This window comes from Dipodomys merriami, unplaced genomic scaffold, assembly GCF_024711535.1.
Source record: "Dipodomys merriami isolate MVZ:Mamm:240054 unplaced genomic scaffold, mDipMer1.0.p SCAF_478, whole genome shotgun sequence".
NCBI classification, from domain to species: Eukaryota; Metazoa; Chordata; class Mammalia; order Rodentia; family Heteromyidae; genus Dipodomys; species Dipodomys merriami.
In genome coordinates, this window is record NW_027206044.1 from 559,729 (window position 1) to 564,890 (window position 5,162).

Genomic DNA, 5,162 nt, shown 5'->3' on the forward strand with positions numbered 1-5,162 from the left:
AAAATGGAAACACCAATGTGCTATGCTGAAATGTAAATGTTTAAACCCATTTTTGAAAAACTCTCTTGTTATAAAATCAAAATGTATCAAATAAAGGCCAAGTGAACTTTAAAAAATATGAAAAATGCTAATGAAGCTCCCTGGCTTGGAATGTATGCTATTTTTTGTCTGCAAGTCCTGGGATTTGAACTCGAGGTCTGGTAAATCTGTTGCACTCTGGAGGAAGGGGAAGCTCTCTATGCTTGAAGATTAGAAAGTCAGGCCTCTTCCCTAGGCCTGAATTCAGGCCTCAACCCTGGAAAACGTAGTCCTTACATGTATTTTAAAGATAGGATTGAACTTCCAGTCAGGTGTTCAGTCTATATTATGTTTGGTGTGGTCATTCTTTGTACTTTTTGGTTTATTCGTTTATTTACCATTTATTTTATTTACTATGATGACATCTAACCATGTATTACATTGTTTACACCCTATCACATAGCATTTAGATTTGTAGACTTGTTCTCCATCATGCTTGACACCCTGCACTCTCACAGAAAAGGAAAACAGGTGTCACACTTGGCTTCTTACTCCAGGAGGAAATTTATGGCTTGCTCTGAGATCGAACCCCAGCCATATGTGGATAGGCAGGTGGTAGTACATCAATAAATATATATTAGTACAGAGTGCCAGAGCCGTGTATCTAGTATTCAATGACATCTGCTACATTCCTACCAAGTCTTAGGTAGTTATTATGCCTCCATTGAAGGAATATTTTTCTTTTCATGCCTAAGTAACCATTAATTGTGTTCAATCAGCATCCTAGGATTATTTCGTCTAATTTGAGTCCAAAAAACTGCACGAACTATTCAATCATGTGTTGGATAACATTCTATCAGAATTTCTAAGCACAGGCAGGAGTCTCTTGGGATCTCCTGCCATTGGTAGGTGTCAGGACCAGGATTTGAATTCAGGGACTGTGTTGTGGGGTTGGCCTATGGCTTTCCTGCCAGTCTGCCAGTCTTCAGAAATGAAAGGTCACCTGTGCGTGGCATCCATATAATTCAGACCTAGGATGGTCACCATGCAAGGAACCAAAGCCAAGAAACTGCCTACCATGTGCGGCTCATGGCTTGTTTTAGTGTCATTTTCATTTTGTTTTCCTGTCAGACATCGGGTCTTAGGATTCCAGGATCGGCTTTGGTTCTGGAGGCTGCATCCCAGGCTAGTGTGATGGAAGCTGAGACAGAGCATCACGATCTGAGTTCAAGCCACGTGCATGGCCAAAAAAAAAGAAAAAAATTAAATTAAAAAAATAAAACAATTAAAAATTTTAACAATTACTATGTTTTAACAAACAATTATTTTTCTCCCTGTTTTGCAATTTGTGCCATTTTTTCTGCCAGGCCTGGGATTTTAACTCAAGGTCTGGGTAAATAGGCAGCACTGCCGGCCTAGGGGAATCACACCATACTTGAAGTGAAGAAAGTCAGGCCTGTTCTCTAGGCCTGAATTCAAGCCTCAGTCCTGCAAAACATACTCCTTATATACATTTTAGTTACATTTTAAAGACAGGATTTATACTTCCATATAGTCAGACAATATCATATTTGGTATGGTTATTCATTTCATTTCTTGTTTTATTCATTTATTTACCATTTATTTTATTGACTCTGATGACACATGTACCTTTTTTTCCATTGTTTACTTCCTATCACATAGCATCTAGATTTGTAGATGTGTTCACTATCATGCCTGACACCCAGGACTCTCCCAGAAAAGGAAAACATGTGTCACACTCGGCTTCTTACTCCAAGATTAAATTTTTGGCAGTGCTGGGAACCGAACTCAAGGCCTAGCAGGCCCAATTCATGAATAGGTAAGGGTGAAGACCGCAGCCTCTAGCCAATGAAGCTGTGAGGTGGTTCCCAGGTGCTGAGATGGAGCCCCAGGTTTGGCCAAAACTGTGATACATGGATTGGCAAATGGTGGTAAACAATTAATACATATTGGTAAAGAGTGCCAGAGCCATCTATCTGACTGAATGATGCCTACTACATTCCTACCAACTCTTAGGTATTTATTATACTGCCTTTGAAGTAATATTATTCTTTTCATGCTTAATAAACTATCAATTAAAATGAATCAGCATCCTAGGATTATTACATCCACTTTTACACTCGACTGATGCACGAACTACTCTTTCAATCAGTATTTCTATGCATAGGAATGAGTCTCTTGTGATGTCCTGCCATTGGTAGGTGTCAGGACTTAGATTTTTAACCCAGGGCCTATGTTGGCAGATTTTGCCTATGGCTCCCTGATGGCCCACTAGCCTTCAGGAATAGCAATATAGCTCCAATTTGCAGCCATGTCATTCAGACTCAGGATGGTCACCCTGCAAAGAAAAAAATAATGTAAAACCACCAGTCCTCTGCAGGTCGAAACTTTTTGTGCTGTCCGACTTTTTTTTTTTCTTCCTGCAAGCTCTTTGGGCTTAGGATCCCAAGATTGACTATGGCTGAGAGGCTGCAGCCCAGTCTAAGGCAATCGAAGCACAGGTAGAGTTGCCACGGCCTGAGTTCAAGCTCCATGGTTGGCAAAAAGAAAAAGAATAAATAAAAAAATTAATTATTTATTTAACTAAATTGAAAAACAACCCCGTGGTTTGGAATTTCTGCCACTTTTCTTTCCTAGCCTGGGATTTGAACTCAGGATGTTGGTACATCTGTAGAAATGTGAGGGAAAGTGCAGAGTTTCTAATACTTGAGTTGAAATCCTGTGCCAAGCCAAAAACAAAAAATTAAGTCACTGACCTCTGCTGGGGGTGGGGGCATAGCTGTGGAGGTGGGAGGGAAGGGATGGCAAAGGGAAAACAAAGGAGGAGGCAACAATGCTCAATAGTAAATGTACTCATTACTTTGCTCATGTAACTGTAACCCCTCTATACAACATTTTTACAACAAAAAATGTACAAAAAGGAAACATTTTAGAGCTCGGAGAAGCACTTTGCAGGTAAGGGAAGGATGTCTGAATAGATATACAAAATTATACACTGCTGTTTTTAAAATGTTCAATATGGAACTGAATAAACATAACTGCTTCCATTAAAAATAATTAAGTCACTGTCTTGGAACTGGGGCTAGTATTCTGCCACTGCTGGGATTTGATCCGGGTAATTCTTTTGCATCGTAGGTGAAGGGGAAGCTCAGTGTCCTTGAGGAAAAGAAATTCAGGGTAGTGTTCCCAGGGCCTGGGAAATAATATTTATGTACATGTGTAATATATGTTATATATTATATGTGTATGTTTAATACAAGCTATGATTTTTTATTATTGATCTTTTATTTCTTTATTTCTATATTTTATTCATTTACTTATTGTTTATTGTATTAGTATTATTATACTAATTATAATATTTATTACATTTTGCACATGTATTATAGAATTATGTACAATAATTTAGGACATTGACTCATTTTTCATTAATATTTTATTAAGTGTTGAAACATGATACATAATTAAATGGAGGCAATTGTCACAGTCTTCATATGTTTAGATTCTTTCCCAAATATAGTATTTGTCTTGTTTATTTTTAACACCTTCCTATAGGGATTTATTTAAATGATTTATACTCAAAAGCCTTTCCTTGAGGATTGGCAAGTTGAGACATAAAATTTTAAGGGTGGGACTGGGAATGTGGCTTAGTGGTAGAGAGTTGCTCAGCATGCATGAATACCAGGGTTTGAATCCTCAGTGCCACATACTCAGAAAAAGCCAGAAGCTGGGGAGTGCTCAAGTGGTAGAGCACTAGCCTTGAGAAAAAGAAGCACGGAGACAGTACCCAGGCCCTAAGTTCAAGCCCCAGCACTGGCAAAAACAATAGGTCAGATGCAAGTGGCCCACACCTGGAACCCTATCTTCTCAGGAGGCTGAGATCTGAAGACCACAGTTCAAAGACAGCCTAGGCAAGGAAAGCCTGTTAGCCTCATCACCAATGAACCACCAAAAGGCCTTATGTGGTGCTGTGGCTCAAGTGGTAGAGTGTTTTCCTTGAGATGAAGGGCTCAGGGACAGTGCCCAGGCTTGAGTTTGAGACCCAAAATGGGAAAAAAGTGAGGGTTAATCAAAGTACTTTTCCTATTTGCTAATTAGGAGAACATTCTCTGGAAAATGAACACCAGAATTGGAGTCAGAGCTTAAGGTTCAAGTGTAGCAGATCCATATGCCCAGCCTCTCAGACTCTAGCATTATAACCTTGTCTCCTACAGAGTTCTGAATGGTCCATTGTTGAAAGGCTTAATATGCTCCCCAAGCCCTTTGTGATAAGTAGTTGACTTGTATTGTCAATGTCATTACACTTCTGACCTAGCAAGCACCAGTAGCTAAGGCCCATTCCCTTGCTCAGGAGGCTGAGGTCTGAGGATCACAGGGTGAACCAGCCAGGTCAGGAAAATCTATGACACTCTGACTTCCACTTCTGAAAGGGCAGATGTTCAAGAGCTTCCTGGGTTTCCCTTGGTGATGAGAAGATACTTGTACTTGAGTTGAACTCAAGGCCTAGGCATTGTCTCTACCAATCTACTACTTGAGCTACAGCACCAATTCTGGCTTTTTCTGTGCATGTGCTACATAGGGATGGAACCCAGGGCTTCTTGCATGCTAGGCACTAATCCACATTCCCAGCCCTCACATCTTTTTCTTAATGGTAGTTTCTACATATGTATGCGACCATTTTACATTACCCAAGTTTAATTTTCTGAATACAGGTTATTTCAAAAGCCCTGATCTTCTCTTCCCCTGCCTGATTTGTGACTGTTCCTGCATTGGCTTCATAATAATATGTAAATAAAGGCTGCTGAGATCTTAAGTGTGTATCATATGAGGACACAGGCCTGGAACTCTGGAAGAGAAAAGCCATGGGCATAAAAAGAAGAGAATAATGCAGTATGTGCAACAAACCTATCTGAAAAATAAATCTGTACATAAAAGAAGCATTACATACAATCTGTTTGCACTCGGGGAGGTAATATACACACATAAGTAGGTAGGACAATGATACATACACTTGGTCTTCTCTTTTTGAATTTTTTTGGTGGCCATCCCAGGGCTTAAACTTAGGGCCCTATGTTTTCCTCAGTAGTTTTGCTCAAGGCTGAGACTCTACCACTGCCACAGCTCCA